Source organism: Chiloscyllium punctatum, chromosome 4, assembly GCF_047496795.1.
Source record: "Chiloscyllium punctatum isolate Juve2018m chromosome 4, sChiPun1.3, whole genome shotgun sequence".
Taxonomy (NCBI): domain Eukaryota; kingdom Metazoa; phylum Chordata; class Chondrichthyes; order Orectolobiformes; family Hemiscylliidae; genus Chiloscyllium; species Chiloscyllium punctatum.
This window is the reverse complement of record NC_092742.1, coordinates 82,449,563-82,461,969: the sequence shown is the minus strand read 5'-3', so window position 1 is coordinate 82,461,969 and position 12,407 is coordinate 82,449,563.

Sequence of the window (12,407 nt, the reverse complement as noted above, 5' to 3'; positions counted from 1 at the left end):
TGGGACTAGATTGTGTTGGGATATCTGGTCAGCATGGACATGTTGGACCAAAGAGCATGTTTCCAGGCTGTACATCTGACTCGATGAGTCTAGGGTGCAGGACTGGTGGTGTATTCTGAGATGTTCACCACAGATTTGGAAAGAGAGGAGGGGGGAACCAAGTTTATGGATGACTCTCCAAGGAAATACATTGAAAGATGAAGAGAACTACCAAAAAAAAGAGAGTCAACAATAAATTAGGCATGTGGATATAACAATAGGCAGTTTGCCAAAAATTAAACATAATCTTTTAGATGATATCTGACCAGTGATCTGAATTATCAGAAGTGCACCCACCTAGTTTAAATATTCTGTTCCTCATGTGAAATTCAGCATCCATTTAGACCTTTTGTATGCCTTTTGCAGCTGTGGTTACATAAGAGTTAACATATTTGGATTGAAAATTATCTTGAGGCCAGTGTCCCAACACCAAGTTACCCTTTATTTGTACACACAGTATATGGTCTCTGACCAGCCAGCTCAAAGCCAGGCCCTAGACGGAGATGAATTTCTGACACCCCAGTTTAATAAATGTTTTAAAAAGCAGGAAAAAACAGTACAGTTTACAAACAGTTAACATTAACTGCTGTATACAGAGTCTAGTTCATCAGGCACATTTTGCAAGCAGATCAATGCAGATCTATATCCACATAAAGCTAAATCTCTTGTTTATTTTAAATTTTATTAAATACAGTTCACAAAACAGCTGTTAAACATGACAAAGGGAAAGGAGCAGCAAAGCCAGGCCCCAAACCCTACCATTCAACCAGTTTTCAGGAAACTGAAGGACACACCTCAAATCCCACTTAGTTATCACAACAGTAACATACAAGACAGTCCAGTCCAATCCAATTAGATAAGAAACAGTGCATAGAATATAGACTCCCCCAGCAAACCATCCATCCCTCCCACCTTCTGGCCACTCTAAGGCAGCCTATCCCTACGCCCCTTCTGGCTTTCAGTCCACCCCATGCCCTTTCCAGTTCAGTCCACCTGACACCTTCCAGCTACCTCTAGGGCAGTCCACCCTGGTAGCGACACAGGGTGACAGCTTTAAGGACAGCCTACCTCTCTTCTGGCTTTGTCTGTCCCTACATACCATTGGTCTCTCATCCACCCTGACATGCCATCCAGCTTGTAGACTACCCTGACACCTTCCAACCACCTCTAGGACGGCCCATCCCTATCACCCCTTCTCAGGATGATAGAACAGTCTACCCACCTTCTGGCTCTCAGGGTGAGCTACACACCCTTCAGCTTTCAGGATAGCCTACCAACCTTCAGGTTCAGGACGGTCCACCCTCTGGCTCTCAGAGAGAGTGCTTTCAGGATGACCTATGAGCATCCCAGGTCAGTAAGGCTTGCCAGACCCAGGGACACAAGAGACTGTGCAGGTGATAATTAACCCAACAAACTGTGTCAGTTATCAACAAACAGTCCTTTCTGATGCACAATCCATTAGCATAGACAGTTCGCTTCAAAATAGAGTCCATTCCCAGGAATGGAGTCCACTCCAGTATAGAGTACCTTGTCAGAAATGAGTTCACTCCAAACTGCAGAGTCCATTGCTAAAAAAAATGGAGTCCACAGCAGAGGGCAGAGTCCACTCATGAAGGCAGCAAATGCACACCCCACAGGTGTTCAATCTCCATGGTATCCTGGCTCATCCCTGGAGAACCAAGCCCACTCACAGGAACACAGTACATTGTAAAGATGTAGTTAACACAGGGGTTTGGTACACTCCCAATGGCAGGGTCCATTCCAAACCTGAAACACATTGTGGATCAGGAGTGTAGAAGACAGTCCTCACTAAAGGAATACCAGTTAACAAACTGGCTAAATAATTCAGCCAGACAAAACAGAAAGCAACAGTAACACACTGACTGTGACCCAGCCAGCACAGAGACAGTCCCCCAAATTGAGAAGCCTCTGAATCTCCTGTTTATTTTTTCTTTTATTAAACAATTCAGTTTACAAAACAATTAAACATTAACAGTTATATACAGAGAAACAGCAATTTTACAAGGGAGAGGAGCAGCAAAGCCAAACCCCAAAGTTCAAACCAGTTTTCCGGGAAATTAGGACAAACCTCAAACCCCAGTTTCAACCATTACAAAACAGTAACAATGAATTTGTACATACAAGACAGTCCAATTACATAAGAAATAGTGCATACAATACAGACCCCCAGAAACCCAGCAAGCTCCCCCATCCCTCCCACCTTCTGACCACCCCAGTACCTGCCTGGGGTAACAGTGCAGAGGACAGCCTACCCACCTTCCAGCTCTGTCTTCCCCTACATACCATCAGGCTCTCACCCACCCCGATGCACTCTGGCATGTGGACTGCCCTGACACCTTCTGGCCACCTTTAGGACAGCCTGACCCCTTCCCCAGGACGACAGGGTGCAGGTGTTGAGGAGAAAATAGAGAATCACCAGGAGATGCAGAGTGTTCTCTTTAAGTAGGTCTTATTTGCAAAAAGATCCATGACACAAAGCAGATTCTCAAATGCCCACAACCTCAGGCTCTGTGGGTTTTTATATTTTATCATATCTGTTAGCTTATCAGCATGTCCAACTATATTAATCAAAGTACCTCACTCTAGCTACACAATAAACCAGTGATGTTAGTTCCCATTATCTCTTTAGTTGTACATTCTACTTAATGTTATTCAATGTCACAGTTAGACATTTATTGTTAACTCTGCTAGTGATCTTCAATTCCAGACTAACCTGTCAGGAGATATATTTAGCTATTCCATCTGTTACAATAGTCTCCTGTCTAAAGCTGATTCTAACTATTAGTTAGATATTTTAATGTCATGTCCCAAATATCTATGGTCCCAATAGCACTTGAGAAACTTGCTTTACTACTGGTGTTATCTCAGCTCACCATCATGAGCTTTCAGCCTTAACTTTACTCTGCTAATTGGTGTAAGAACATTCCACTATTCTTATCCCATCCTGCCTTCCACAGACCACAGATTGCCAGCAATCCTCATGCTTTAACCCTTCCCATGCTTTCATGCTTTTTATTTTCCATACAGGGTAGCCCACAAGCCTTCCAGATCTCAGCCTGCCCCATGCACCTTTTGGCACTCAGCCACCTTCCAACCACCTCTCGGACAGCCTGTCCAGATGACCCCTTCTCAGGACAACACCACTCAAAGGCCTACCCACTTGGCTCTCAGGGCAACCAGCATCCAGGGACACACAAGACAGTTAATTATCACCTGCACTGTCATGTTGCTTATTGGGTTATCAACAAACAGTCCTTTTTGATACAGAGAGTTCATTAGCAGGCAGTTCTCTTCAAAATGTAGAGTCTATTCCCAGGAATGGAATCCACTCCAGTATAGAGTACTTTGTCAGAAATGGGGTCCACTCCAAACTGCAGAGTCCATTGCTTACAAAAAATGGAGTCCACAGAGGGCAGAGTCTACTCCTGAAGGCATCAAATGCACACCCCATAGTCTCCATGGAGTCCTGGCCCATCCTTGGAGAACCAGGCCCAATCACAGGAACACAGTATATTGTAAAGATGCAGTTAACTTACAGGGGTTTGGTCCACTCCCAAACTCCAGGGTATAGCAAGTGCTCACCTCCCAGCACACACAGGTGTTCAATCTTCAGAGGCCCAGTCCCAGGGCTAGGCATCCCTACAGGAACAGCTCATCTGGTAAGATGTATTTTCTCACAAGGGCTCAGTCTAAACACCAAAAAAAGGTGAAGACACATACAAAAAAGCTAGAGTCCAAGGGCTAAGCCCTACCACAAAAGTCAACATTGTCCTTTTCTCAAAAGTAAAAAAGTCAAAAGTAACCAGCCAGTGAAACAACAATCCCCTAATGAGAACTGAAACACATTGTGTGCATTAGGAGTTTAGAAATCAGTCCTCACTAAAGGGATACCATTAAACAAACTGGCTAAATAATTCAGCTAGTTCAGGAATCAGGTGGGAATTAACCTAGTCCCATTTGTTAACCTTTGGCTCATATCTCTTTAAACCCTTCCTATTCATGTATCCAAGAGGTTCCTTTTAAATGTTGTAATTGCACCAGCCTCCACCACTTCCTCTGGCAGCTCATTCCATATACATATCACACTCTGCATAAAAAAGTTGCCCCTTAGGTCCCTTTTAAATCTTTCCCCTCTCACCTCTAGTTTTGGGCTCCCCCCAACCTGGGAAATGACCTTGGCCAATCACTCTATCCATGCCCCTCATGATTTTACAAACTTCTGTAAGATCACCCCTCAGCCTCCAATGTTCCAGGGAAAATGGTCCCAGCTATAAAGCCCCTCCCTATAGCTCAAACCCTCCAACCTTGGCAACATCCTTGTGACCGATTTTATGGGGGGACACCCAAGGGAAAGTCCAATACTGAGGAACAGAATAAAATAAGAAACAGGCCATTTGGTGTCTCAGGCCTGTTCCCTCATTCAACCAAATTATGGCTACATTTTTATCTCAATGTCAAAATATCATTGATTCCCTTCACTTCCAAAAATCTATTAATTATTGTCTTAAATAAATTCAATGATTAAGTACCTGTGGTCACCTGTGGTAGAGATTTCTGGAGATTCACAACCCTCTGGGCCAAGAAATTTCTCTTAAACTTTGTTCTAAATAGCCAAACCCCTATCCAGAGCTATGTACAGTATTTCTTATCATTTAGGTAGCCTGTTAGCATCTATATTGTCAGCTCCCCAAATTTGTTTTATGTTTCAATGACATCACCTCTTATTCTTTTGGACACTTCAAAGCAGAACATTCTCATTGGTTAAAGAGAGTTTTAGGGTTACTGCGGATTATATTTGCCATAAATGCTGTTGGCTGCGAATCTTATCAGATCGAATGGATTGGTTGGAGAGACAGTTAGAAGCGATGAGGAATTTGCAATAGCCACAGTATGTGATGGATAGCACTTATAGGAAGGGGGAAAGTCTCAGATACAGTCACATAGATGCGTTAACTCCAGGAAAGGTAAGAGAGGTAGACAGCTCGTGCAGGAGTCTTTTGTGGATATCCCCATTTCAAACAGGTATACTGTTTTGGAAAATATAGGGGTGATGGATTCTCAGGGGAACATAGCACAAACAGCCAAGTTTCTGGTATTGAGACTGGCTCGAATGCAACGAAGGGTAAGTCGGGTTCCAAGAGATCAATTGCATCAGGGGGTTTTCTAGTCCGAGACAGACAGACGTTTCTGTGGCCAGCAGTGAAAAATCAGAATGGTGTGTTGCTTCCCTCATGCCAGAATCAAGGATGTCTCAGAGATGGTGCAGAATGTTCTTAAGAGGGGAGAGGAGCCAGCAAGAGGTCATTGTCCACATTGGAACCAACGACATAGGAAGGGAAAAGGTTGAGATTCTGAAGGGAGATTACAGAGAGTTAGGCAGGAATTTAAAAAGGAGGTCCTCAAGGATAGTAATATCTGGATTACTCCCAGTGTTACGAGCTAGTGAGGGCAGGAATAGGAGGATAGAGCAGATGAATGCATGGCTGAAGAGCTGGTGTATGGGAGAAGGATTCACATTTTTGGATCATTGGAATCTTTTTTGGGGTAGAATAGACGTACAAGAAGGACAGATTGCACCTAAGTTGGAAGGGGATTAATATACCAGCATGGAAATTTGCTAGAGCTGCTCGGGAGGATTTAAACTAGTAAGGTTGGGGGGGGGGGAACAGTGGGACTCAGGCAGATAGTGAGGAAAGAGATCAATCTGAGACTGATACAGGTGAGAACAGAAGCAAGTCAAACAGTCAGGACGGGCAGGGACAAAGTAGGACTAATAAATTAAACGGCATTTAGGATAGAAAGGGAGGCAAGAGAGGAGGGGGAGTGACATTTTTGATAAGGGATAGCATTACAGCTGTGCTGAGGGAGGATATTCCTGGAAATATATGCAGGGAAGTTATTGGGGTGGAACTGAGAAAGAAGAAAGGGATGATAACCTTATTGGGATTGTATTATAGACCTTCTAATAGTCAGAGGGAAATTGAGAAACAAACTTGTAAGGAGATCTCAGCTATCTGTAAGAATAATAGGATGGTTATGGTAGGGGATTTTAACTTTCCAAACATAGACTGGGACTGCCATAATGTTAAGGGTTTAGATGGAGAGGAATTTGTTACATGTGTACAAGACAATATTCTGATTCAGTATGTGGATGTACCTACTAGAGAAGGTGAAAAACTTGACCTACTCTTGTGAAATAAGACAGGGCAGGTGACTGTCAGTGGGGGTGCACTTTGGGGCCAGCGACCATAATTCTATTAGATTGAAAATAATGATGGAAAAGGATAGACCAGATCTAAAAGTTGAAGTTCTAAATTGGAGAAAGGCCAATTTTGATGGTATTAGGCAAGAACTTTCAAAAGCTGATTGGGGCAGATGTTCGCAGGTAAAGGGAGGGCTGGAAAATGGGAAGGCTTCAGAAATGAGATAACAAGAATCTAGAGGAAGTATATTCCTGTCAGGGTGAAAGGAAAGGCTGGTAGGTACAGGGAATGCTGGATGACTAAAGAAATTGAGGGTTTGGTTAAGAAAAAGACAGAAGCATATGTAAGGTGTAGATAGGATAGATCAAGTGAATCCTTAGAAGAGTATAAAGGAAGTAGGAGTATACTTAAGAGGGAAATCAGGAGGGCAAAAAGGGGACATAAGATAGCTTTGGCAAATAGAATTAAGGAGAATCCAAAGGGGTTTTACAAATACATTAAGGACAAAAGGGTAACTAGGAAGAGAATAGGGCGCCTCAAAGATCAGCAAGGCAGCCTTTGTGTGGAGCTGCACTAAATGAGGGAGATCCTAAATTAATATTTTGCGTCAGTATTTACTGTGGAAAAGGATATGGAAGATATAGACTGTAGGGAAATAGATGGTGACATCTTGCAACATGTCCAGATTACAGAGGAGGAAGTGCTGGATGTCCTGAAATGGGTAAAGATGGATAAATCCCCAGGACCTGATCAGGTGTACCCTAGAACTCTGTGGGAAGCTAGAGAAGTGAGTGCTGGGCCTATTATTGAGATATTTGTATCATCCTTGGCACAGGTGAGGTGCCGGAAGACTGGAGATTGGCTAACGTGGTGCCACTGTTTCAGAACGGTGGTAAGGACAAGCCAGGGAACTACAGACCAGTGAACCTGATGTCAGTGGTGGGCAGGTTATTGGAGGGAATCCTGAGGGACGGGATGTACATGTATTTGGAAAGGCAAGGACTGATTAGGGATAGTCAACATGGCTTTGTGCGTGGGAAATCATGTCTTACAAACTCGATTGAGTTTTTTGAGGAAGTAACAAAGAGGATTGATGAGGGCAGAGCGGTAGATGTGATCTATGTGGACTTCAGTAAGGCGTTTGACAAGGTTCCCATGGGAGACTGATTAGCAAGGTTAGATCTCATGGAATACAGGATTGGTGCTGCGTCCTCTACTTTTGTCATTTACATAAATGATTTGGATGCGAGCATAAAAGGTACAGTTAGTAAGTTTGCAGATGACAGCAAAATTGGAGGTATAGTGGACAGCAAAGAGGTTTACCTCAGATTACAACAGGATCTTGACCAGATGGGCCAATGGGGGGAGAAGTGGCAGATGGAGTTTATTTCAGATAAATGCGAGGTGCTGCATTTTGGGAAAGCAAATCTTAGCAGGACTTATACACTTAATGGTAAGGTCCTAGGAAATGTTGCTGAACAAAGCGACCTTGGAGTGCAGGTTCATAGCTCCTTGAAAGTGGAGTCGCAGGTAGATAGGATAGTGAAGAAGGCGTTAGGTATGCTTCCCATTATTGGTCAGAGTATTGAGTTGGGAGGCATGTTGTGGCTGAAAAGGACATTGATTAGGCCACTTTTGGAATATTGTGTGCAATTCTGGCTCCTTACTATTGGAAAGATGTTGTGAAACTTGAAAGGGTTCAGAAAAGATTTACAAGGATGTTGCCAGAGTTGGAGGATTTGAGCTATAGAGAGAGGCTGAACAGGCTGAGGCTGTTTTCCCTGGAGCGTCGGAGGCTGAAGAGTGACCTCATAGAGGTTTACAAAATTATGAGGGGCATGGATAGGGTAAATAGGCAAAGTTTTTTCTCTGGGGTCAGGGAGTCCAGAACTAGAGGTTTATGGTGAGAGGGGAAAGATATAAAAGAGATCTACGAGGCAACTCTTTCACACAGAGGGCGGTACATGTATGGAATGAATTGCCAGAGGAAGTGGTGGAGGCTGGTACAATTTAAGAGGCATTTGGATGGGTATATGAATAGGAAGGGTTTGGAGGGATATGGGCCAGGTGCTGGCAGTTGGGACTCGATTGCTTGGGATATCTGGTCGGCATGGACGGGTTGGACTGAAGGGTCTGTTTCCAGATTGTCAGCTTTAAAATTCCTTCCCAAACGAGTCACCCTCTGCTCGCTCCCTCCTTTAGGATGTTCTTTGATGAAGGTTAACTGTCATCTATATTCTTTATGCGGCTTGGTGCCACATTTTGTCTGATTATTATTCTTGTGAAAGGCTTTGGGATGTTTTACTATTTTCAAAGACAATGAATGAACGAAAGTTGTTCTGTTGTTCTTTCATAGCAGTTCTTTTCATTTTCCTGTGGTTAATGGTAGCTATCTCGCCTGACTATCTCTCTCTGAATGGTACAGACTAATGTGAACAAGATATAAAGATAAATGCATTCCAAATAAAAATGAACTGGGCCAATCAGAATGAGAGAACTGTCTTTCAAATTAAATAACACTGCCAAGGCACATATTTGAATAAATTCCAAATGATGAATGATTAGAAGAAGTTAACTTTCTCCTTCCACAGACATTGCCTGATTTGCTGAGTGCTTTCAGTATTTTGAGTATTTACTTCAGTTTTAAAACATTTCTACTGTTTTGTTTTATTTTCAACCTTTAAAAATTATGCCAAATTGTGATTCTTCTTCTTGGAATTGGTTTTAACTCGTTCAGTAAAGTGACAAATTTTTAAAAAGCAGTCTAAAAAATAATAGAGAAAGAAATTGCCTTATTTGCATTTCAAATGCATATGAAGTAAAAGCAAGGAATTGGGATTAAGAAGATGAAATTACCTTGACCACCAAAACTGACAAATTGCAAACTCAGTGTGTTAAATAGCTAACTCGTGTTTCTTTGTTGTTAATGATTCGACAATTAAATAAGCTCTTCTGTGAACTATGATTGAGTCTGGGGGAGATGTTTGTAAATATTGCATTAGTTTTTTTGATGTAGGGTCAGGAATTACCTTTATATTCAAACATTGTTAACACTAACTACATATGGGGAAAGAGTCCAATTATGCCAAGAGACTGTAAGAGAGAACCACTTTAGAGTCATGGTCATAGAGACGTACAGCATGGAAACAGATCCTTGCCGACCAGATATCCTAACCTAATCTAGTCCCTTTGCCAGCATTTGGCCCATATCCCTCTAAACCCTTACAATTCATATATCCATCCAGATGTCTTTTAAATGGTGTAATTTTTGGAATATTGCACGTGATTCTGGTCTCCAAGTCGTCATGGTCCTAATCACTCTAAGTGATAATGTACATAAGCATTTTCCATATTCCTATTAATAGTTTACACTACAACATTAAGTCTTAAAGTTTTTATTCCATTTTGGAGTTCCGTGCAACATGCCTTAGTCCTGAACAAAGAGGATATTGAGTGAACAGTTTCTGAGAACAAATGCATTACTGAATTAGCCGTGAAATATTCAGCCTTCCTTTCTTGCAATACTTAGCCTCGACTCACGCCTTTGGTAAAGCTTTCACTGTAATGATCATGACTTGTCTGCATTGTGGAGCAACACATTGCTTTGTTCTTTATATGATGTGGTCAGTGTTGCAGGTGAAAAAATAATAAATCTCTTATGGCATTCCTTTAGACTGCAATATCTGATCTCTGTTACACTGTTCCTACAATCTAAATAGCATAGCAGGTCAGTCAAGATTAAACAGCAGTGCATTAACATCAGTAATATATCAAACAATTGACAGCAGGTAATAAAATACTTCATGATACTTAAAAATGTGAACCTGTTGCAAGCAATCACATGATATTTACTTACAGTGTTTGTTGTTCTTCCAGAGACTGGAAACTTAGGTTTAATGTCGAGGGAGGTGATAATATTTGAAAGGGATATTAAACCAAGGGCCTGTTTACTTTTAGATATTTGAGGAAGTGTTCCTAGTTAATATTTATCCCTCAATCAACAGCATCCTAACTGATTGTCTGATCATTAACACAGTGACATTGTGGGAGCTTTCTGTTACTAATTACTAACTGGCTGATGTGCTTCTTATGTTATAGCAGGGACTGAATTCAAAAGTATTTCATTAGCTACAAACCATTTTAGGAAATCCTGAGGTCATGAAAGATGCAAATAAGAGCACAGCATTTCCTGTTCATTTATCTGTGTAAACTCATGGGGTAGAATTTCCAACATGCATTTCACAAATCAATTTGATTTCATTATTATCAATACTTATCTTAAATTTGTTATGATGTTTTAAAACCGCACCCCCTCTCATAATTTCTATGTCTCACATTTCAACCTGATATGATGGAAAGTGTGCAACAATTTCCTTCCCCCTTAGTGTGGAATTTGCTCAATTAACAAGACACACCAGACATCTCCTCAAAGTGGTCCGTGAGTTGTGAATTTTATAGCTCATTCAGCTCTTTTCTAGTTTTGAGTATTGCAGATTTTTAAAAAACAATTAATTATACAGCTTTATGCTTCAACAAAAGGTTAATTTATTGTATGACTATTGCTGAAAATTACTGAGTAAAATAGGTTACATTCTTAGCTAAAAGGCAATTACAAAGGCTCATGCTCTATTGCATGCGACATCTTTCCTCACTTTCATTCCCCCCCATCTTTCCACACCCCTAACCCTGCATGACCTCTGCACCACCTCTTTACTCACCCGGGACACCACCTTTCAACCACTTGCACCGGTGCTAACTGTGTCTGTGTCACTCAATTTCATATCCTTCAATCCCTCTCTTTTTCTCATTCCAGGTAAAGACAGAACGAGTGCAAAGAGCTGGAGGGGTGCCTGGCCCCCACAGGAGCAGACTGGAGCCACTGTGGGTTGCTGGGACATCCATGTCTGGCCAACCTAGTAAATGCCACTCTGCAGTCCACATCTGACCAGAATGCAGCATGAAATTTAATGCTCTGAAGTAGGTTTGGAGGTGGGGGGAGCATGTAAGTGGCTGGAGGTTGGCAAGTACTGACTCCAAATTCCTACCTATGTACTGATTAACCTGAGCCAAGGCTCATGAACAATCTTCCTGCCCCATTGCCAATGAGGCCTTTAAGTTGGCCACTAATGCTTTCAATTCAGGTTTTGATTACTAGCAGGAGAGGAACTTACCACATGGAGAGCCGGGAAAGTAAATCTTGTTGGATTGGCTGGCTGGCACTGGAGGGGTGCCGAGGAATTTGTTGGTCTTTGTCAAAGGAATGCTGAGCCAATGTCAAGGACCAGGTATTGGGAATGTCACAGCGCACTGAGAGCTATATCCCTGCCTTTGCTGCTGATCTCGCCCTCTCCCATGATCCTCTAACAGTGACTATAACCCTGAGCTCACTCACCGGTACGCTAGCTCCCTCGCAGACCCAGGGTCTCTGGTGAGTATATTACCAGCAATTACCACTTCTCCCAAGGCAGGATTTGTGAGTGTCTCCCCGGAGAGGGGGTGAGGGCCAATCTCCAGCCATCCGCAAGACCTCTGTTGCCTGCATTAAATACATTATCAGGCCTCCAGTCAGTTGGTATTTAGGTGAACAATTGTAAGTATTATAAAATAAACTCTACACGGAATATATAAATACTGTGTATGTGTCTTTCATCTCTGTGAGGTGGTGAAATAACAATAAGTGTGACAGCTTAACTGGTCAAAGAGTCCAAAAATCAGATGCTCAATGATGAGTTACACTACTGCAGCTAAGTCTGAGCTGGAAGGTCAAATTCTCATTATCAGGTGGCAAGAGACTCAGGTACATGCATCGTATTCATTATGCAACGCACTGTATTAACTTCCCCTTCCTGATTAACTTCTCCCCAATGAAAGAATTTGACATCTCAAAAAATTGACAGTGAAGTTGGGAGTTGGGCCAGCCATTTTCCTTCTCTTTCCTTTTGATGGAATTGCTACAGCTGGAGCAGGTGCCTCTGTGGACAATAGACATGATATTTCTCTGGACCGCTTCATCTCACCTTACCTGACCGAACGTGCCTCGTTAACTGCTCACCCTGCTTCTGCAGCCACCACCAACTCTCCGCATTCAGGCTACCCAGAGGTTGACTGGCATTCCTCGTACAAGTCCCATCTTTAGACATTCAT